Source organism: Bos indicus, chromosome 7 (genome assembly GCF_029378745.1).
Source record: "Bos indicus isolate NIAB-ARS_2022 breed Sahiwal x Tharparkar chromosome 7, NIAB-ARS_B.indTharparkar_mat_pri_1.0, whole genome shotgun sequence".
Taxonomy (NCBI): domain Eukaryota; kingdom Metazoa; phylum Chordata; class Mammalia; order Artiodactyla; family Bovidae; genus Bos; species Bos indicus.
In genome coordinates, this window is record NC_091766.1 from 26,621,629 (window position 1) to 26,646,391 (window position 24,763).

General features: G+C 41.3%; 1 pseudogene; it reads right to left on the reverse strand.

Annotated features, from left to right (window-relative positions):
* Positions 1-304: 304 nt before the first annotated feature.
* On the reverse strand, positions 305-1,575 carry LOC139183983 (large ribosomal subunit protein uL6 pseudogene; annotated as a pseudogene).
* Positions 1,576-24,763: the final 23,188 nt, after the last annotated feature.

The following is a 24,763-nucleotide window of genomic DNA, read 5'->3' on the forward strand; positions in this document are numbered from 1 at the left end:
CATAATTACAGTCTTCTACATAAGAAGACTATGATACGAAATTACCAGATTTTTTTTTTTTTTTTAAGCATTGTGGATAATACTGTCAAGTGACCTATCAAGGTCTCGGTCTCTCTCTCCCTCTTAAGAAAAAGCCCCAGATCAATAGGGGGCTTTAGTGCATCTTTAAAGTTTCACAAATAGGTCTTAGAAATCATCTGGCATCTTGCGCCTTCCATAGCTGGACAAACTCTTAGATCTTAGCCTGCTGAACTGTTCCTTTTTCAGAAACATACCGTCCAAACTTTTTCTGATAGCTTTGCTTTTAACTGTTGTTAAAAGCAGCTAAATCTGATATGAAGTCAACGTCATTTCCTTCAAGATTTATTAATAACATCTTTCTGGGCTTGAAATACTGAACAAGCAATGCTTTGGCCTCATCCGAGTCCTACAAATGTATTTTTCACTCAACAAATTCAATTTTAATAAGAGACCCATTTTACTGAACAATAGCATTGATAGGTAAGTGAGAATATACACACCTCATCTTGTGATGGAAGCCCAGTATCTTGCTCTTGATCATGTTCTGTATATGAAGCACAGATAATTTGAACTGTAGCCAGTTCCTTTCTATTTCCCCACTGCTATAGACTGAGAAGAGGGTAGTAGAGGATGAGGTGGTTGGATGGCATCTCCGATTCAATGGACATGAACTTGGGTGAACTCCGGGGGAGGGAGTGAGGGCCAGGGAGGCCTCGTGTGCTACAGTCCACACAGCAGCAAAGAGTCAGACACAACTGAGCAACTGAACAACAGACTGAATGTTTGTGTTCCTCTCAAATTCGTATGTTGAAACTTAATTCTCAGTGTGGTAGTATTTGGAGGTGGAGTCCTCAGGAACTGGATTAGTGACTTTACATCTATGAACCAGGAAGCAGGTCCACACCAGAAACTAAATCTTCCAGGACCTTGATCTTGGACTTTCCAGCCTCCAGAACTGTGGAAAATAAATTTCTGCTGTTTATAAGCCACTCAATTTATGGGATTCTGTTACAGCAGCCTGAACTGACTCAGACACCATTTATCAACCCAGAGCCTCTTTTTTTCTTTCCAAGTAGACTGAGTTCTATATGGATGTAATTAAAGTCCCACCCCAGGGTTCCTCTGGGACCCTTCACAATAACCGTTCATCCCTTTAGAGTGATGTCAACATTCCCGGGGATACCAACAGTCGAATGGCTACATTTTCACAGGAGATGTAGTGAAGGACTCAAAGGCTTTTGGAAATTGATAGACCTAGGAGTATTATTTGTGGTATTTTTTCTTGTCTATCATTGTAACATATTATTATTATATAAAGAAGCAATTATTTATTTGTTTTCTAGCACTGCCACAACATCGTACCACAAAGTAGGTGGCTTAGAACAACTGCAATTTATTGTCCACAGTTCTGGAGGTCAGAAGTCTGAAATTAAGGTGGCAGACAGGGCCCTGTCCCCCCTGAAACCTGTACGGGAATCCTTCCTTGCCTCTTTCTAGCTTCTGCTGGTTTGCCACCAATCTTTGGTATTCCTTGGTTTGCAGCCACATCTTCATTGTCACATGCTGTTCTCACCATGTGCCACTGTCTTCACAAGGCCATCTTCTTGCAAGGACACTGCTGCTGCTGCTGCTAAGTCACTTCAGTCGTGTCCGACTCTGTGCGACCCCATAGACGGCAGCCCACCAGGCTCCCCCGTCCCTGGGATTCTCCAGGTAAGAACACTGGAGTGAGTTGCCATTGCCTTCTCCAATACATGAAAGTGAAAAGTCATGGCTTTATCTTAACTAATTACATCTGTGACAATACTAGTCCCAAATAGGCTAACATTCAGAGGTATTAGGGGTTATGAGTTAACCTATCTTTTCAGAGGACACAATTCAATCCATAATAATACTTGACCAGATTATTTATGGTTTTTTAAAAATTCAGATTTTTACGTTTAAAGAAATCAATTTATTAACATCTGCATGCCAAGATAATTTTTGATGAGGCTGTTTCATTTCTGGCGCTCTTCACAAAAGACCAAAAGGTAAAGTGAATCTTGATGAAAAGAATATGCCTTTGGAACTATTTCTCTATAATTTGTCTTCTTTTTTTTCAATTAAAGCAAAAAGAGAAAAATGGAAGGAAATCTTTCCTGGTTACTTTTTACCAGATTTTACTTGAAAGTTTATTGAAAACCTTGACTTATATTGGAGAGGAGAATGTTTTAGGGAATAGGCAAAACGCTCATCTTTATTGCTTTGAAACATGAGAACCTAAAAAGACCAAGGAAAAAAGCCACTCTAGTTTTTGAAAGCTATTTTTTTTTGTATGCTGTGTTTATGATAGCTTGAATCAGAAAAGATCTTGATAATACAAAATGTTATTCCTCAAGGTTTTTTATTGGTAAAAATGACCCATATTTTTTATATGCTATTGAATGAAATTTTATCCTTCAATATATTAAACAAACAAACAAAAAAGAGTATCCCTATCAAGGATCTAATGTCACGAAGCCAAAGAGGAAAAGTTCTGATTTTTTCTTTCACGTGAGCTTATAGTAAAAATATTTATGATTAAAGATAGAGTTATAAATAGGTGGGTAGGTAAATAGCAAAAGTCTAAATAATATTTTACTTTTCCACTACTGCTGTGACAAAGTAAAGAACTACCCATGCAAGCCAGGAAGATAGAGTATCAAAGTCCTTACTTCAAAGAACATGAAGGTTCTTACTGGGCCTAGGGATAGAATGTCCTCACGCACACTGCCCCAGCCCTAGGTGAGTGTGTCAGGCTCAGGCCTTGCAGTGGCAGGTCCAACTCAAACAGCTGTAAGACGAAAAGACTTCAACTAATTAAACATGACTGGACAAAGTGGCTCAACAACGTCCCCATGATTCAGCTCTCTCACACCTTCATTTCCCTCTGCTTTCTTTTGTGTTGTCTTGACTCTCTGCATGGAGACACTTGGCAAAATGACTCAGCTTCAAGTCCAACAGAAAGGCAGCACTGGAATACTTATCCATCTTGAACTGTAGCCATTGGGATGAAAGCAAAGCCCTTACTGGGTAGCCTGAGGTCAATGGCTACTCCAAAGTGAGGAGGTTGGATCAGTATTACATGAACTCCAAAGATCATGTAGGGGAAAGACCATGCCCTACACACAATCGAGAGCTGTTGCTTGGGGCTCAGAAACTGGATGGGCAAAAACAACCAATGTCCAAAACAGAAATACAGATCAATGAAACAGTATACAACACCCAGAAATAATCTCACAAACCTATGGCCACCTAATCTACGACAAAGAAGGCAAGAATATACAATGGAGAAGACACGGTCTCTTCAATAAGAGGTGCTGGGAAAACTGGACAGCTCCATGTAAGAGGATGAAACACATACACAAAAATAAACTAAAAATGGATTAAAGACCTGAATGTAACTCCAGATACTGTAAAGCTCTTAGGGGAAAAAACAGGCAGAATACTCTGACACAAATCACAGCAAGATCTTTGACCCACCTCCCAGAGTAATGAAAATAAAAACAAAACTAAACAAACGGTACCTAATTAAACTTAAAAGCTTTTGCACAGTAAAGGAGGCCATAAACAAGATGAAAAGACAACTCTAAGAATGGGAGAAAATATTTGCAAACAAAGCAAAGGAAAAGGGATTAACCTCCAAAATATACAAACAGCTCTTGCAGTTCAGTATCAAAAAACCAACAACCAATCAAAAAATAAGCAGAAGACTTAAATAGACATTTCTCCAAAGAAGACATACAGATGGCCAACAAACACATGAAAAGATTCTCAAATCACTAGTTATTAGAGAAATGCAAATCAAAACTACAATGAGGTATTACCTCACACCGGTCAGAATGGCCATCATCAAAAAATCTACAAACAATAAATGCTAGAGAAGGTATGGAGAAAAGGGAATCCTCTTAAACTTCTGGTGGAAATGTAAATTGATACAGCCACTACAGAGAACAATATGGAAGTTCCTTAAAAGTCTAAAAACAGAAATACCATATGACCCAGCAATCCCAATCACAGGCAAATACCCAGAGAAAATCAAAATTCAAAAAGATACATGCACCCCAATGGTCATTGCAGCACTATTTACAATAGCCAGGACATGGAAACAACATACATGTCAATCAACAGAGGAATGGCTAAAGAAGATGTGGTACATATATACAATGAAATATTACTCAGCTGTAAAAAAGAAACAAAATTGTGCCATTTGCAGAGATGTGGATGGACCTAGAGACTCATACAGAGTGACTTAAGTCAGAGAAAAACAAAAACTGTATAATACAGTTAAGATGTGGAATCTAGAAAAATGGTACAGGTGAACTTATTTGCAAAGCAGAAATAGAGACACAGATATAGAGAACAAACCTATGGATACCAAGGGAGGAATAAAGGTGGGATGAATTAGGAGACTGGGATTGACATACACACACTGTGCTGTGCTGTGCTTAGTCGCTCAGTTGTGTCTGACTCTTTGTGACTCCATGGACTGTAGCCTGCCAGGCTCCTCTGTCCATGGGGATTCTCGAGGCAAGAATACAGGTGTGGGTTGCCATGCCCTTCTCCATGTATACACTAATATGTACAAAATATATAACTAATAAGAACCTACTATTGAACTGTGGTGTTGGAGAAGACTCTTGAGAGTCCCTTGGACTGCAAGGAGATCCAACCAGTCCATTCTGAAGGAGATCAGCCCTGGGATTTCTTTGGAAGGAATGATGCTAAAGCTGAAACTCCAGTACTTTGGCCACCTCATGCGAAGAGTTGACTCATTGGAAAAGACCCTGATGCTGGGAGGGATTGGGGGCAGGAGGAGAAGGGGATGACAGAGGACGAGATGGCTGGATGGCATCACTGACTCGATGGACGTGAGTCTGAGTGAACTCCGGGAGTTGGTGATGGACAGGGAGGCCTGGCGTGCTGCAATTCATGGGGTCACAGAGAGTCAGACACGACTGAGTGACTGAACTGAATTGAACTGAACTATATAGCTCAGGGAACTCTACTCGGTGCTCTATGGTGACCTAAATGGGAAGGACAACCAAAAAGGAGGGAATATAAGAATACATATAGCTGATTTACTTTGCTGTACAGCAGGAACTAACACAACATTGCAAAGCAACTATATACCAATAAAAATTAATTTTAAAAAACCCTAAGGATAAAGAATCCAGAAGAAGACGAGGTCTACTTGGGGAAATGAACTGGACCTTAAGTTTCTTTTCAAAGTGGTGATAATAACACAATTACATTTTACTTTTTCTGTGGTCTATCAGAATTGGTATATCAAACGATAACTACTCTAATGGTACAATGTGGATGAACCTCAAAAACATTATACAGTTGATCCCCCAGAGTCAAAGATCCATGTATAACTTCAAAGTCAGCCCTCTGTATCCACAGTTCCACATCTGGGGATTCAACCAACTTCAGGTTGTGAGTACTATAGTATAAACTTGTTGAAAAACATACGTGCATAAGTGGACCCGTCCAGTTCCAACTCATGCCGCTCAAGAGTCAAATGTACTAAATAAAAGAAGCCAGAACATAAAAGGTCATATATTGTATGATTCCATTTATATGAATATCCTGAAAAATACATCCACAGACTCAGAAAGCAGATTGGTGGTTTTCAGGCATTAACTTGAGAGGGGAGTTGGATGCATGCATGCATGCTCAGTCACTCAGTCACGGCCTACTCTTTGTGATCCCATGGACTGTAGCTCACCAGGGTTCTCCGTCCATGGAATTCTCCAGGCAGGAATACTGGAGTGAGTGGCCATTTCCTACTCCAGAGAGGAGAGTGAGGACTGGGCACTTAATGGGTACTGGGTTTTCTTTTGGGGTGATGAAAATATTTTGGAACTTGATATAGGTAGCTGCCCCATAACACTGTGAATGTACCCATGCCATTGAATTGTATACTTTAAAATGGTTAATTTTATGTTAAGTGAATGTCTCTTCAATTCAAAAAAAAAAAGGTTTTTAGTCACTAGCAAGACTTAATCTGGGTAGAATCCCTGATCTTTTCTTTCTTTCCATCTCTCTATCACTTAAATGCTGTTGGAGGTTCACAAATCTCTTTGCTTTTTGGCATCTAAAACATTTGATCTATACTCTGGAGATCAAATGATGAGGCCTCCCCATCCTCACTTCTCATCCAAAGCTAGTCATCCAGAACCTTCCTGGCCATAAAGTTTCAGATGGTTTTATAGGACTTGGCCTCTGATCACTCACTCACTTCCCCTTCACCCTTCCTGCCTGCAACAAACAGGCGGCTGGGGTGCTTTCGTTTGGGGTGTAGTCTGCCCCTGCTTCTGCCCCTGCTTTCTGCCTTCTGCTGAGGTGGTACTATTTTCAGTGGACATTGATTTCGCTAACACTGCATTAATAAGTTCCAGTTGTACATTTTGTAAATTCCAGGAGAGTCTCAGCATATAGAGGTCCCACAACAACCTTCCCAGAAATGTTTCCAGCAGAATCCAGTTATTTGAAGGATGGCTCTGGTGGGTTTTGCTAAAGGCTTTATCTCTGCCAAATCGTCATGTCAAATTTTTAGACCAGTATTTCTAAACTCTGCACAATTATCAGAAAATTGGTAGGAAGCCACAAGGAGGCAAGCAGTTTTAGAAATATTGTGCGAATTTCTATCTGAATCCTGCCTGTGAAACTTCAACAGTTCAAACAAAGCCAAGAGTAATTGTTTAAGACATATTTTACAGAGAAAAATAAATTGGTATCGTCTGTATGAATCTCAGTGAATAAATTCAGGAGAGGCAAAAATAAAACTTTTTCTTCTATAGTTAGGACAACTTCTATTTAGAAAGTCTGATTCCCCCCACCCCTCCTAGACAGCAGGAGGTTTTCTTATCAGCTGGAGACCCTGACCCTCACCCTGGGGTTGTGTCTAAGTTCCAAAAGATCAGTGCCAAGCCAAGTTTTGGCAGTGGAAGCATCTGGCCCTTGACTGTAGTCCATGCATCATGACTGGGACATCCCCACCTTGTCTCTTACTTCCGTGTCACACATGTAGACTTTGTTATCGTTCTGTGATTCTCTGCTCAGTTAGGACATGGAAACCAACAGAAACCTATAGAGCTGCCCATACCCTACAGGCTGGACTCTGTGCAGATGCTCCCTCTCTGTGGCCTTTCAAGCTTCTCAGGACACTTACAGTTACAGGGCCCTTTTGGTCTCAAATTCCTCCTCATCTTTCAAGGCTTTTACCATCTCCCTGAGACTCCCTCAAAAAGTAGGTGCAGAGACCCTCCTTCTGGAATTCACCAAACTCTTCTCACATTAACTTCCCACTACACTCCCAGCCCAGAAGAACCTTCTAGTGGGGAGCCCAGAACTGCCTAGAAGCTTGAAATGGGACAAGCTCAAGGAGAAGGGAAATGAACATGTTTCAAAAAATATTACTTGCTTTGTTGCTTTGAGGTGTACAGAGAAAAACAGCATAATTTTACATGCCACTCCCCTTCCCAAATATTGGATAAAACGCTGGGCAAAAGAATGTAGCTCAGTTCATGACATTTACCTCCATTCTTTCCTCCCACGCAAGCTGGAACATTGACCTCCTCCCAGTCCTCTTCTGTGCTAGCTTCCTCGTTTGCAGGCCCTACCTTATCAAGGAGATTCATTACCATCCAGGACACCTGCATACATATGCACCAAGCTTCAGCGTGGTTGTGAAAGGAAGCAGGTCCTACCTTGGAAAACACTCAAAATAATGGCTTACGATTCTTAAATAAATGTAAGACAATCTTGACACACATCTTAATTTAAGGATCGTTTCATCCAGCATGCATTTATGCCCACACAGATGCCATGGTACTCAATTTTTTGTATCATAACTTTGATAAGTGCTAATATTAAACACTTGTGTTTATTGGAGGGAGGGGGGCACAGTGTTTGTTCCTCAACTGAATATTAAGCTCCCAAAGGGCTTGGACTGTATTTTACATTCCATTTTTTATTCCATTATCTTATTTTATTCTGTGTGCACAATATGATGTTCTGTTCACAGAAGATGACTCAAGAAAGTCCTGCTAAAGAGGATAGATGAATGAATATCATACTCTACTAAAGCTAAAAGGATCTTGAAAATTCTTCTGGCCTTTTCTGAAGCCTTCAGACAGGTCACAGTCAAGCCAACTCAAATGAGAATTTAGTTTCTTTTTTTTTTTTTTCAACCTCCAGAGGAAAAAAAATTTTTTAATCCATTTTCATAAAATAGCAATCAACAACTCTATCTAAAACTTCCTCTCCACCTCTAATGTGACTGCAACAGACAGAAAATACACTCGACTGGAGATGAAGAGGTCTGAAATGGGACTGGATCTCTGAGCCACAGAGCTTCATCCTTGGCTGTGTCATTTACCTTTAGGAATTGTACGTGCTTCATCTCTAAAACTGTAGGGGATAACAAGAGGATCTGTAAGCTCACTTACAACTCTAAAATACTATTAATCTTTATCATGCTAGTGCCAGGATATGAATAGTGAGGTCCTTTTAATAAGGCAACTTTACCGTGTGGTATTTCTTCCCCTGACTTGTTGCTTTAAAGGGATAGAATACATGTGTTTTCTCTCATTCTCCTGGGAGGACTTGAAGATTAACAGTCCCTCCTGCCACCCTAGGAAGTGTGTGCTATATGCCAAGTCGCTCAGTTGTGTCCGACTCTTTGTGACCCCATGGACTGTAGCCCACCAGGCTCCTCTGTTCATGGGAGTCTCCAGGCAAGAATACTGGAGTGGGAGGGCCAGGCCCTCCTCCAGGGGTCTTCTTGACCCAGAGATTGAACTCATGTCTCTTATGTATCCTGCAATGGCAGGCAGGTTCTTTACCACTAGCACCATCTGGGAAGCCCACCACCGCAGGATAAGAGAATTCATATTTGGGGCTGCTAACAATTCCAGAGTCTATTTTTGAGGGGATCAGAAGTCTATGTTTAAGAACAAAGGAGAAGGTGTTCATGATGAAGAAGTACCTCTGATAAAACCCCAAAGAAAGAGGGGGGATTTGCTCTAGACTAAAAAGAAATCAGGAGTATTGGGTAGGGGACATGGAGGGACGGGCTATTGAAGAAGCCCGTAAATCTGTCCTGAGGATGCTGCCAGAGAATTAAAAGAAGCTCACGGGAGCAGAGTCATTATCACAAGCACCCAACCTTCAGCTGGGCACAGAGCTCCTACCTGCCCTCCCTTGTCAGTCTTCCTGGTGGTTAACTAAAGAGGAGTATGCCTTATGGGCACCAAGCACCTCACGACCCAGTGCCCATCAGTGACCAAGGCTCTGCTCAGCCTGGTGCTCAATGCCCCACTCAGACATTCCCCACATGAGGCAGCAGGACCTAAGAAAGCCAGAACATCTAGTGGGAGGGAGGTGAAGAAACGGAGACCTGAGCCCAGGCACTGAAGGATCTGCAGGACCCCTACTGCAACAGATCCAGGTTTTGTGTGGACCAGCACAAATACAACTGAAGGGAAAAGGAGTACAACACGACACGTACAAGATCAGGTAAGAATGTGAATGGGTCATCTACACTGAGGTGAGCATAACGAATTACAAAATTTTAAAAGCTCACAAAACCTAAAAACACCACAAAGTTCAGGAAAACAACAAAATAGGTTTTACTCGTTAATTACCTGCCACACCTTTACTATAATTGTTTTCTGCAATTATTGGTTATATATCATTGCATTCTACAGCAGTTTTCTACAATTTATTGGTTGATAGTGATGGTGGAGCTAGTGGTAAAGAACCCACCTGCCAATGCAGGAGACAGGAGAGACACGGTTCGATCCCTGGGCCGGAAAGATCCCCTGGAGGAGGGCATGGCAATCCACTCCAGTATTCTTGTCTCTGGAGGCCTATGGACAGAAGAGCCTGGCGGGCTACAGTACATCCCAAAGAGATGAACACGACTGAAGCGACTTAACATGCACGTGCACAGCATGTTGATATTAACATTTGACTGCCTCTTTATAAGGATAATGTTACAACACTTTCTATAGGGAAAATAGAAAGATCAGTCAGTCTTTCTTCTAAAATGCTGGTGAAAATATATTTTGACAGCTGGGATGCAGGAAACACGACTTCACACGTGGAGTTTGTGGCAGTTTTACAGTCCTGTTATAGGTTTGTGCCTAAGCTAAAGAAACTCTGATAGATTCTAAGTCATGCATTTTCCATCAAAAAAGTAATAGGCTGTATGTGCAGCATTTTTATAACTGCATATTCTACATTATAAAAAATGTCTATAGGCAAGAACGTCCATTTTAACTAGGCATTAATGAGAACCTCCACTTAAATTTTTACACGTCACAAATAACCCAAAGAAGTGCAAAGTCTCTAAGAGATATTTGTACACTAATGTTCATGGCAGGACTATTTACAATGGCCAAAAGATGGAGGCACCAAATGTCCATCAAAAGATAAACAGACAAGCAAAATGGGGTATATACATAAAATGGACTACTATTCAGCCTTAAATGGAAGGACATTTTGACACCTGCTACAACATGGATCAAACTTGAAGATACTGTATCAAGTGAAACAAGCCTAGTAACAAGAGAATATATATATGATTCCATTTATACCAGGTACCTATGTGTGCATGCTAAGTTGCTTCAGTCATGTCTGACTCTTCGCAACCCTATGGACTGGAACCTGCCAGACTCCTCTATCCATGGGATTCTCCAGGCAAGAACACTGGAGTGGGTTGCCATGTCCTCCTCCAGGGGAATCTTCCCAACCCAGGGATCGAATCCACATCTCATATGTCTCCTGCTTTGGTAGGTGAGTTCTTTACCACTAGCTCAATCTGGGAAGCCATACGAGGAACCTAGAGTACTCAAATTCAGAGATAGAAAAGAGAATGGTGGTTCCCCAAGGATGGTGGAAGGAGTTGTGTGGAGTTATTGTTCGTTTCACATGATGAAAAGCTGGTGGATGGATGGTGGTAATAGCAGCACAATGTGAAGGTACTTAATGCCACTGAACTGGACACTTAGTTAACATGGTTAAATTTTATCTAATTAACCAAAATTTTTTAAAAAATTAAAAAAATTTATACATCAGATGATTGAAAGAATTTTCTAGAGTAGCTTCTACTCTGTGTATTTCAAACACAGTTCTGCTCTACTGCTCAATTACTTCCGGTGTTGGAAGCAGCAGCACACGTTCACACCACTGTATGACCTCTGGCTCTGCTCCTTCATGTCACAATGCCTCTGTGGGCAGTAGGAGTACTCCTGGAAGCCACTCCTACCCCCGATGGCTGGGAACAACTTAACTATACACGGATGTGATTGCGACCCTCATAACTATGTCTCACTTAGTGTGAACTAAAGGCGTTCTTGTCTCAACTTCCTTTTATGTGGATCCCAAAGATGCCTTAATTGTTTCTTCACCATCCAACACAAGGGGAAGTGTGACACAGGGGAAATCCAACTGGGAAGAAACAGTGATCTGAACTGATTAAGGTTAAAAAGTACCACTTTTGCAAATTTTAAAAAACAGAAAAATATGTGAACATATATCTAATACATCTTCTAAGATCTTAGAAAAGGCCTTCGCACATGAGGGGCTCTGAAGGGTGAGCTTCATTGACTTCTCAGTAAATCCACCCCTGAATTTCCATTTTATTTAAAATCCTTTCTAGATCAGTATCATTTCCACTTGCTTTGTTCTAACATGATATGTGAACTGCCAGCTCAAATTTCTTTGCACAGTAATCCTTTTCAATGGACATTTTATATCACTTTTTATATTCTCTCCAAATATGCCTAGTCTTTTCAACTTGTCTTTGCAGGTATTGTTTTTCAAATATTTTATCATACCTTCATCTGTGTGATCGATCAGATTGTGAACTACTTGAAAATAAGAAACAGTTCTGTCATGCACCTCAGTAAAATACTATAGGCAATCACATGCTTGATAAATGTATTTAGACAAGGAAACATGTGTGTGCATGTGTGTGTGTAAGAGGGTCTTCTCTGAAAGCTTACCATATTGTCTTTGTCCATCTTTGGTTGTGGAATCCAAAGGTAGACACAGCACTCTGCCCAGTGTCTTTAAATTTTACTTTATTTGTGTGTGTATGCAGATGCATGTATATTTTCTACAAAATCCATGGTCATCTGTATCGGTTAAGAACTGAATTCGACTGTCAGTAGCAGAGTAGAGAGGTGTCTAATATTTCTTTCTCATGTAATGGAAATCCAGAGGTGAGCATCCAGGGCTGCTGTGGGAACTCCCTTTTGACAGAAACAGAACTCTCTGTTCTGACAGTGCCAGCCCTTAGCCTCATACTTACAAGAGGCTGCTAGAGCACCAGCCTTTCATACACCATCCTATCTGCATTCCTTAGAGAAATAAGGATAACAGATGTGGAAAAGCAAAGAAAAAAAAAAAAGGCATGTTCTTAGAAGCCTATCCTTTTTCTAAGAAATGTTCTTGGAAGTTCTACTATGTAACTTCTGCCTGTATCTCACTAGCCACCCTTAGCTGCAAGGAGTGAGATGGAAGAAATTTAGAAGCATGGTCTTTTTCCTCAATATGTGTCTACTCAAAATGAAAATTGGGACTCTAATGCCACCAAGATGGATGGATATTGGATAGATATGCAGTGTATGGATGGATCATGGATATGGGTAACATATCACTAGCTCTGCCAGAATTCCTCAGGCTGCCTTGACCCTAAGCAAACTGAAGAGAAGCATGGGCTGCTCCTTGTCTCTACTCCCCACTTCTCATCCCCACTTGGAAAACAACACTCTTCTACTCTAGAGAAAAAAACAGAAACTCATTCAGATTTAGAGGATAATGATGAGAACTTTTAAAAGCTGCCTTTCCCAGGAATTTGTTTTAAGCAGGAGCAAAGCCTTGAGTTACAGGAATAGAGCCATCATCATATATATTCAGGTTTCAATAAGTAAGATATGGATGACTGAGTTTGAGAAAGAATGACTAAGTTTGGATTCCCTTGTCTCTAAAAGTCAGATCATACAAGACAGTGTTTCTGTTTTAACTTTAGTGTATCTCTGAGTGGGCTTCCCTCATAGCTCAGTTGGTCAAGAATCTGCCTGCAATGCAGGAGACTCCGGTTCAATTCCTGAGTACTAATAATAAATGTGTTACCCACTATGAGTCCTAATGGCTTTTAAAAATTTGCCTATGGCTCATCATTCCCTTGATTATAATTGTGTAACAAATATATATTATATATGTTATATATATATATATACATATATATATATACACATATATATATTTTCTTCCTGAAACGGGTGAAAGTCTTTTTAGCACTAACACTAATTGGCCTTTAGTGTATGGTTTTTACTGGATATTTATCATTCACACAACAGTCAAGGTGGCAGGGGGTGAGGAGGGGGGATATTGAGGGGAACACGGTGCCAAAGTGCTCTTCATTTTGTGTTTGGTTCCTCGCTAGCAGGGCTGCTTCAATACACATTTAGGCAGCACATGAGAGATGATGGGAGATCAGCTCTTTGATTCCACCGAGTCTGTCAAGCGGGCATTAAGCAGATAATGAAATTTCATTTCTCATGGTGCAATAAAACATATGCTTTCAGAGGAATACAATTGCCTTTGAGTTACTGTTGCTTTATTTTGAGTACTATGGGGTCTTCAGGCAAATATTACTGCAAACAGCGTTCAGAAAGGATTGTGATAGCTGGCATTTGTAGAGCATGTTCTAGTTTATAAAGCATTTCACATCTATTGTCAGTACCCAACTCTGCTCTGCTTTCAGCTGCTAGCAAATAGGATCTCAGTTTAACACCTTTGAGACGGCCTCTGGGACATAGCTTTTGATCTCCTTAGCCTCTAGAATGGATACCAGTGGTTTTAATAATGGCCTAAATCACAGGTTTCCAGAAGCAAGAGTAAACTGACCATTTCCTGATTTTTTTTTCTACTCCAAAATAATGTTATTCCCTTTGAAACAAATTGTTCCCTGCCAGGCAAGTCAGTGAGGGAATGATGATTATAGAAAAAGAGAGGGATGTTGGAGGGTCAGAGAATGCCTTTTCACACATTTTTATCCTTTCTGCTGTTCTCATTCCATGGTTACCTGGCTCGAGACCACTGGAGGCCGACAAATGCACTGATGTTTTTTGGACCATCGATAAATCAATCACTGAAACTCAGGGTGGACAGAAAACATAAAAGATCTGAAGACCAATCAGCCAGATCTGTACAAGTCACCTTGGAAAAGGACAATTTTCATCTCATAGATGGAGCAATAGGATCAGAGGTGTGAGTTCCCAAGGAAAACAAGCAAACAGGATCACAGATAATAAGGCTTTATTCCACTGTACATCCTATCCCATCTTCTGAATATTTACACTCTGGCTATTAAAATGCTCAAGCATCTGTCCCATCTTAAATATATATATATGTGTGTGCAAGTATCTCCATCTCAAAAAAAAAAAAGATCCCTTAGATTCTAGTGACTGGAGCTAATGCTAACGAATAGAATTAATTGGATGCCTTTCTCATTCAAACATCTCCCACACTCACCAATACTTCCTCACCTCTCATTCAGTGCTCAGCCTACTGAAACCTGGCTCCTTCTCATCATTACTCCCATCATCATCTCCAATTACTTTCTGTCAACAAATCCAAAGCACATTTTTCAGTCTTTTTATTGCAAGATGGCAGATTTTGGCCTGTTGCCGTGTATTATTATTTTGGTTGTTGTGATGCAGGGATTCTCCCAGCCTCCTCAGACCTCCCTCCCTATGGTTTGTGTCAACACCTTCCCAAGGACCCTTCCCAGGATCCCACCCTCCATTTCTTTCTCTCCATACTTCCCTGGGTTAGCTCATTCATTCTTTTGCTTTCAGTTACTACTTACATGTTGATACTTCTTTAATCTGCACCTAGTACCCATATGACTCCTCTAGCTTCAGATTCAGACAGGATTTTTCTAAAAGAACATCCATTGGATCATAGAAAAAGCAAGAGAATTCCAAAAAAACAGCTACTTATGCTTCACTGACTATGCTAAAGACTTTGACTGTGTGGATCACAACAAACTGTGGGAAATTCTTAAAGAGATGCGAATACCAGACCACCTGACCTGCCTCCTGAGAAATCTGTATGCATGTCAAGAGGGAACAGTTAGAACCGGACATGGAACAACAGACTGGTTCCAAATTGGGAAAGTGAAAGTGAAAGTGAAGTCGCTCAGTCGTGTCCGACTCTTAGCGACCCCATGGACTGCAGCCTACCAGGCTCCTCCGTCCATGGGATTTTCCAGGCAAGAGTACTGTAGTGGGGTGCCATTGGAAAAGGAGTACCTCAAGGCTGTATATTGTCACCCTGCTTATTTAATTTATATGCAGAATACATCATGAGAAACACTGGGCTGGATGAAGCACAAGCTGGAATCAAGATTGCAGGGAGAAATATCAATAACCTCAGATATGCAGATGACACCACCCTTATGGCAGAAAGTGAAGAAGCACTAAAGAGCCTCTTGATGAAAGTGAAAGAGGAGAGAGAAAAAGCTAGCTTAAAACTCAACATTCAAAAAACGAAGATCATGGCGTCCGGTTTCATCACTTTATGGGAAATAGATGGGGAAACAGTGGAAAGAGTGACAGAAGTTATTTTCTTGAGCTCCAAAATCACTGCAGACAGTGACTGCAGCCATGAAATTTAAAGATGCTAGCTCCTTGGAAGAAAAGCTATGACCAACCTAGACAGCATACTAAAAAGCAGAGACATTACTTTGCTGACAAAGGTCCATCTAGTCAAAGCTATGGCTTTTCCAGTAGTCATGTATGGATGTGAGAGTTGGACTATAAAGAAAGCTAAGCACCGAAGAATTGATGCTTTTGAACTGTGGTGTTGGAGGAGACTCTTGAGAGTCCCTTGGACTGCAAGGAGATCCAACCAGTCCATCCTAAAGGAGATCAGTCCTAAATATTAATTTGAAGGATTGATGCTGAAGCTGAAGCTACATTACTTTGGCCACCTGATGCGAAGAACTGATTCACTAGAAAAGACTCTGATGCTGGGAAAGATTGACGGCGGGAGCAGAAGGGGACAACAGAAGATGAGATGGTTGGATGGCATCACTGACTCAATGGACATGAGTTTGAACAAGCTCCAGGAGTTGGTGATGGACAGAGAAGCCTGGCGTGCTGCAGTCCATAGGATCACAAAGAGTTGGACATGACTGGGCAACTGAATTGAATTGGAAAGAATGCCTCCAGTGAGTTGCCCTTAGACTAAACACTTCATCTCCCTTTAAACCATCAACCTTCTCCACCCACTTTTTCATTTGAAGATCTTGCCATCCTCATACTTCCACAGCTCCTCTCTACTCTTCACCAGCCCTATATCTAATCTTCCACATAGTTCCTGACTCATCTCTTCCTTCTATTCCTCTTGCTATAACTTTAGTTCATAACTCTGTCACCTGTAGCCACATCTCCTAACTGATATTCACACTTGTATATTCTCCTGCCAGAGTGGTTTGAGACAAAAATCTAAGCAACAGGAAAAATCCAAGGTCCTTTCTGTGGCACAGATTCTCAGAGTTTTAATACCAAGTCCCTTCTCCAAACTCACTGTTTCATTCCACCTGTTATCTCTTTGGACCTCCAGTAAAACAGAGCTTCTGGCATTTCCCAGGATTCAGTCTTCTATATGCTGGACCCTCTGCCCGCAAGACCCTGTCTGCTGCTTTCTCCTTCCACCTCGTCTTCATTTATTTCAATAGTTCAGTTCAGTTCAGTTCAGTCGCTCAGTCATGTCCGACTCTTTTCAACCCCATGAACCACAGCACACCAGGCCTCCCTGTGCATCACCAACTCCCAGAGTCCACCCAAACCCATGTCCATTGAATCAGTGATACCATCCAACCATCTCATCCTCTGTCGTTCCCTTCTTCTCCTGCCCTCAGTCTTTCCCAGCATCAGGGTCTTTTCAAATGAGTCAGCTTTTCGCATGAAGTGGCCAAAGTATTGGAGTTTCAGCTTCAACATCAGTCCTTCCAGTGAACACCTAGGACTGATCTCCTTTAGGATGGACTGGTTGGATCCCCTCGAAGTCCAAGGGACTCTCAAGAGTCTTCTCCAACACCACAGTTCAAAAGCAGCAATTCTTTGGCGCTCAGCTTTCTTTATAGTCCAACTCACATCCATACATGACTACTGGAAAAACCATAGCCTTGACTGCTGCTGCTGCTGCTAAGTCACTTCAGTCATGTCCGACTCTGTGCAACCCCATAGACAGCAGCCCACCAGGCTCTGCTGTCCCTGGGATTCTCCAAGCAAGAACACTTGACTAGAAGGACCTTTGTTGGCAAAGTAATGCCTCTGCTTTTAATATGCTATCTCTGTTGGTCATAACTTTCCTTCCAAGGAGTAAGCGTCTTTTAATTTCATGGCTGCAGTCATCATCTGCAATGATTTTGGAGCCCAGAAAAATAAAGTCAGCCACTGTTTCCACTGTTTCTCCATCTGTTTCCCATGAAGTGACAGGACCAGATGCCATGATCTTAGTTTTCTGAATGTTAAGCTTTAAGCCAACTTTTTCACTCTCCTCTTTCACTTTCAACAAGAGGCTCTTTAGTTCTTCTTCACTTTCTGCCATAAGGGTTCTGTCATCTGCCATATCTGAGGTTATTGATATTTCTCCCAGCAATCTTGATTCCAGCTTGTGCTTCATCCAGCCCAGCGTTTCTCATGATGTACTCTGCATATAAATTAAATAAGCAGGGTGACAATATACAGCCTTGATATACTCCTTTCCCAATTTGGAACCAGTCTGTTGCTCCATGTCCAGTTCTAACTGTTGCTTCTTGACCTGCATACAGGTTTCTCAGTTCTAAAACTCATTTGCAGTAACCTCCCCAGGAAGCCATCCCTCAGATCCAGATATAGGTTACTTGCCCTTCCTTGGTGCCCTGCACAGTTCTACTCCAGAACTTGACTTCTTTTAACAATTTTATCTATCCACATAGGTGAATCTACTATATAATGAAGCTTCAGGGATCTTGCTCACACAGATTCCCTTCCAAGGCCTCTTCCTAAGTATTCATAACTTTGTATTCTTTTTCATAATGAAAGCCCCCAAATTTATATTAATACAAGCTTCACAAAATCAGGATCTACCTCTTCTGGGGCCTGTTTATACTCTAGTTGGTGAATTCTGTACCAGCAAAGCCGTCTTATTTATCTTTATATCAATAGCACACATAAGACATTTTATAGCTGGTTTTGGAATGAATGAATGACCCAGAAATCCAAAGATTGAAAAGGGAGGGAGAGGCTAGCTGAGACAAGACATAGAAGGTGAAGTTCAGAACAAGGCGCACCCTGGTCCCCTCAGAACAGCCAGGAGAGGACATGAGCCAGGACACCAGGGTCAGAGCAAGGCCATGAATCCGGCCTCACGTAGGGAACAAGGGTCAGAAGACAGACAGGCAAACACAGGCCTGGAATGCATGAACACTGGTGAGCAGAGTGGAGCAGAAGGTCCAAGGCCAGAACAATGGACAGGAAACAACAATGGAGAGGAGCAAGACAAGCTGGCGGGAAGACGGAAGCCAAATGGCAATGACAAGCAAGCCCTTCCTGCACAGTTCTTCTATGCTTCCACAACTACAGAAACTCTCCTGAAAGGGCAGCCCAAGCGCAGGGGGGCAGGAGTTCAGAACACCCAGGCAAGTGATGGGGCATGAAGGGGACAGAGGGACCCAGCAGCCCTGGTCCACAGATCCTGACTGCCTGTGTTTTTCTTACTTGGATTGGTGTCTGGGGATGTCTATTTCCAACCCTGAGCATCTACTGAAGGTGAAATGATGAAAACGCTGCTGAGTTCACAAAGCCTTCTTTTATTTAAAAAAAAGGAGTCAAAAATCTGTATCCATCCCATTTTGAGGTATTCCTTTAAAGATTTGCTTTCAGTAATGCAACAATGAATGGTTATGCTGTAGTATGAAATCAGGACGGCAGTTATGTAAAGGAGGCAAAAATGGCTTCATTAAAATGCATAGAAGGAGAAGCAATGGATTATAGTATGGATCACGCTAGAGATGAGCAGATTACTGAGCACCAGGCACACATGGGAGACAGATTAATGAAAAATAAATAAAGGAGCTTCAGAAAAACAGCATGAAGCTGAACATTGATCTGCTGTTTGTCACAGAATATAAGCCCAAATGTGTGTGGAAAATCACTTCTTTTCATTTGGAAGGTTGATTTGAAAGTTAATGTTATTTGCTTCTTTCCCTACTTTTCCATTTTATTTGTGCATTTTTTGGATAATTACAGATAATTTTTAAAGCTAGGAAACATCAACAGAGAGGAACATCTAATGCAGGTTACTCTAGAAAAATGCCAAGAGGATAGTGCAATTTTCTTAATAGTATGGATAATCACAGAAAATTATCAACTAAAAAACTGACCCACCTTGTCCTGACTTTACTGTGTGTTTTGCCTGGAAACTTCATGGATGTTACCTTGAAGGGGAAGTGCCTTAAGGTAATGAGAGAAGAAAGGAGTGGGGAGTCAGATGATCCATGGTTCAAAAGGCAACAATAACATTTATATTAGGTGATTAGAACAAATCACCATGCCTCTTTCAACTTCAATTTTTGGCAGAAAGAAAAAAGATGGGGTTGGGGGGGGGGTGTTGCTTCCTTGATGGCTCAGTGGTAAAGAACCTGCCTGCCAATGCAGGAGACACAGATTCGATCCCTGATCTGGGGAAAATCCCACATCCCATGGAGCCTCTAACCTCACGTGCCAAGCCACTGGACTTGTGCTTTACTGCCCAGGAGCCACATCACTGAGCTCTTGTACCCTAGAGCAACAAGAGAAGCCACCACAATGAGAAGCCGGTGCAAACTAGAAAGTGGCTCCCAGTCACCACAACTAGTGAAAAGCTACCACAGCAACAAAGACCCAGCACAGCCAAAAGAAGTAAATAACATATTAAAAAGCAGAGACATTACTTTGCCAACAAAGGTCTGTGTAGTTAAGGCTATGGTTTTTCCAGTGGTCATGTATGGATGTGAGAGTTGGACTGTAAAGAAAGCTGAGCACTGAAGAACTGATGCTTTTGAACTGTGGTGTTGGAGAAGACTCTTGAGAGTCCCTTGGACTGCAAGGAGATCCAACCAGTCCATTCTGAAGGAGATCAGTCCTTCTTTGGAAGGAATGATGCTGAAGCTGAAACTCCAATACTTTGGCCTGCAATCCTTGGACTGCAAGGAGATCCAACCAGTCCATTCTAAAGGAGATCATTCCTTCTTTGGAAGGAATGATGCTGAAGCTGAAACTCCAATACTTTGGCCATCTCATGCGAAGAGTTGACTCATTGGAAAAGACTCTGATGCTGGGAGGGATTGGGGGCAGGAGGAGAAGGGGACAGCATAGGATGAGATGGCTGGATGGCATCACCAACTCGATGGACATGAGTTTGGGTAAACTCCGGGAATTGGTGATGGACAGGGAGGCCTGGCATGCTGCAGTTCACGGGGTCGCAAAGAGTCGGACACGACTGAGGGACTGGACTGAACTGATATATATATAAAATGATATCTGCCTTGGGACTTCTCTGGTGGTCCAATGGCTAAGACTCCATGCTCCCAACACAAGGGGCTGGAGTTCTATCCCTGGTCAGGGATCTAGATCCCACATGTCACAGCTAAAGATGCCATATGCCGCAACTGTTCTGACACAGCCAAATAATTAAATTAAATAAATAAATTTTTAAAAATGATACCTGCCTTAACTAGTGCTTAGTTCTCAGTGAATCACAAGTGATACATTATAAGAAAAAATTTTAAGAAGCAGTACAATCATAAATTGTCAATTACATCTGCAAACTACATGAGGTTTCAGCTAGATTTGAGTTGAAACATAATCACTCTACTGGATATATAAGAAAGCATGCAGCAGTCACCTGAAAATCACACCTACTATTCATAATGTGGATACTGACAGTGAAAGATAGGTAGCAACTATGTTTAAGGATGGTATTAAATTTCTGATATCTACTTAATCATTTTAAAATTAGGCTTACAATTTCTACAATGTGTAAGGTTAGACAAGTCACCTCTTTTGAAGGTAGTAAGCTGCAGTATTTATGATAATTATATGTACTTCTGAACATATATATGCCTAATTAGAAGCTTGAAAGTTTTAAGGCAAGTAAAAATAGCTGAACTCACCTATGTTAAGAACACTGAGAAAATGATGAATACATCTGTTGGGATCCAAGTGAAGATGTGCAGTAGTCAGTTGCTTATATAAGTCAAGAGAGTTCAGTAAGATCATGGGGCTGAAGATGTATATTTCAGAGTCATCAGTCAATAGTTGGTTCTGAGTAATAAAAATGAGAGTGACTATAACTGAAGAAGGGTCTAAGGCCTGAGCTATGGAGAAGAGGAAGACCCAACGAAAGAGATCAGTCAGTGAGAGAGGAGGAAAAGTGTTTCTGAAAGGCAAATGAGGAAAATAGTTTATGGAGGAGGTAATGCCAATTGTGTCAAACAATACTGAGAAATCAAGTAAGATATGGAGGACAAACTGGTCAATAGATCTAGCCACCTTGAGTGGGCTTGACAAGAACGACTTTAGTAGACTGGAAAGCAACTGAAAGTAGGGATGGGGAGAAGATGTTGATCTTATACTATCTTCCTTCATAGCCTGATCGTTCATAACCTGAGCCCACACATTTAATATGTGGGGAGAATACCAGAGAAAGAGGGAGACCCTGAAATTAAATTTGGTCCTGTTAGGACCAACAAACTCAATCTTAGTTTACAAAGTGTCTTTGTATAATTAAAAAAAAAAAAAAATTGGTTACAGCAGAACTCCTTATTGCCAAATTCAGACTGAAATTGAAGAAAGTAGGGAAAACCACTAGACCATTCAGGTATGACCTAAATCAAATCCCTTATGATTATACAGTGGAAGTGAGAAATAGATTTAAGGGCCTAGATCTGATAGAGTGCCTGATGAACTATGAAATGAGGTTCATGACATTGTACAGGAGACAGGGATCAAGACCATCCCCATGGAAAAGAAATGCAAAAAAGCAAAATGGCTGTCTGGGAAGGCCTTACAAATAGCTGTGAAAAGAAGAGAAGTGAAAAGCAAAGGAAAAAAGGAAAGATATAAACATCTGAATGCAGAGTTCCAAAGAATAGCAAGAAGAGATAAGAAAGCCTTCTTCAGCAGTCAATGCAAAGAAATAGAGGAAAACAACAGAATGGGAAAGACTAGAGATCTTTTCAAGAAAATCAGAGATACCAAGGGAACATTTCATGCAAACACGGGCTCGATAAAGGACAGAAATGGTATGGACCTAACAGAAGCAGAAGATATTAAGAAGAGATGGCAAGAATACACAGAAGAACTGTACAAAAAAGATCTTCACAACCCAGATAATCACGATGGTGTGATCACTGACCTAGAGCCAGACATTCTGGAATGTGAAGTCAAGTGGGCCTTAGAAAGAAAGCATCACTACGAACAAAGCTAGTGGAGGTGATAGAATTCCAGTTGAGCTATTCCAAATCCTGAAAGATGATGCTGTGAAAGTGCTGCACTCAATATGCCAACAAATTTGGAAAACTCAGTAGTGGCCACAGGACTGGAAAAGGTCAGTTTTCATTCTAATCCCAAAGAAAGGCAATGCCAAAGAATGCTCAAACTACCGCACAATTGAACTCATCTCACATGCTAGTAAAGTAATGCTCAAAATTCTCCAAGCCAGGCTTCAGCAATATGTGAACCATGAACTTCCTGATATTCAAGCTGGTTTTAGAAAAGGCAGAGGAACCAGAGGTCAAATTGCCAACATCCGCTGGATCATGGAAAAAGCAAGAGAGTTCCAGAAAAACATCTATTTCTGTTTTATTGACTATGCCAAAGCTTTTGACTCTGTGGATCACAATAAACTGTGGAAAATTCTGAAAGAGATGGGAATACCAGGCCACCTGATCTGCCTCTTGAGAAATTTGTATGCAGGTCAGGAAGCAACAGTTAGAACTGGACATGGAACAACAGACCGGTTCCAAATAGGAAAAGGAGTACATCAAGGCTGTATATTGTCACCCTGTTTATTTAACTTTTATGCAGAGTACATCATGAGAAATGCTGGACTGGAAGAAACACAAGCTGGAATCAAGATTACCAGGAGAAATATCAATAACCTCAGATATGTAGATGACACCACCCTTATGGCAGAAAGTGAAGAGGAACTCAAAAGCCTCTTGATGAAAGTGAAAGAGGAGAGTGAAAAAGTTGGCTTAAAGCTCAACATTCAGAAAACGAAGATCATGGCATCCGGTCCCACCACTTCATGGGAAATAGATGGGGAAACAGTGGAAACAGTGTCAGACTTTATTTTTCTGGGCTCCAAAATCACTGCAGATGGTGACTGCAGCCATGAAATTTATGACCATCCTAGATAGCATATTCAAAAGCAGAGACATTATTTTGCCCACAAAGGTCCGGCTAGTCAAGGCTATGGTTTTTCCAGTAGTCATGTATGGATGTAAGAGTTGGACTGTGAAGAAGGCTGAGTGCCGAAGAATTGATGCTTTTGAACTGTGGTGTTGGAAAAGACTCTTGAGAGTCCCTTGGACTGCAAGGAGATCCAACCATTCCATTCTGAAGGAGATCAGCCCTGGGATTTCTTTGGAAGGAATGATGCTAAAGCTGAAGCTCCAGTACTTTGGCCACCTCATGTGAAGAGTTGACTCATTGGAAAAGACTCTGATGCTGGGAGGGATTGTGGGCAGGAGGAGAAGGGGACAACAGAGGACGAGATGGCTGGATAGCATCACTGACTCGATGGACGTGGGTTTGGGTGAACTCTGGGAGTTGGTGATGGACAGGGAGGCCTGGTGTGCTGCGATTCATGGCTTCGCAAAGAGTCGGACATGACTGAGTGAATGATCTGATCTGATCTGATCCGATCTGACAGCAGAATCAGTTCCCCAAAGAGAATGGACCCCAACAGGCCACATGATTACAGTCTCCACATTTATATACCAAAAGCTCCACGAAAGATTTTTCTTTGAGTTGTGAACTTAGTTACAAAACTTTACTTTTACATTTATACATGTATTGAAAATACCAAAGTTACTTAAAAATCATAGATGCTCTGTCCACATGAAGCTCACCCTCTTGCCTTTAGGCAGAATTACATCTGAACCTTTGTGAATATTTAACAGTTAACCTTTGTTTTTTTACCCAACAGCATTTAACCTAATAGCTACTGTGTATAAAGTAATATCTTGAAAGTGAAAGTGAAAATGTTAGTCACTCAGTCATGTCCAACTTTTTGAGACCCCATGGACTATAGCCTGCCAGGTTCCTCTTTCCATGGGACTCTTCAGGCAAGAATACTGGAGTGGGTTGCCATTTTCTTCTTCAGGGGATCTCCTCATCCAGGGATCAAACCCAGGTTTCCTTCATTGCAGGCAAAGTCTTTACCTTCTGAGCCACCAGAGAAGCCCCAAAAAGTAGTATCTTGAGCGTTGATTTTATCAGGCTCTCCTTCAGTCGCTGATCACACTGCATGATCAGAAAGCTCTAACTCAGATCTCCTAGAGAGATCTTGGTACAGGACATTTTAATGACTTTGGGCTCTTTCAGTGAGCGTAAAAATAAACCATTAAAGGCACACTTTGTTTTATTCCTATGAAATGTATCAA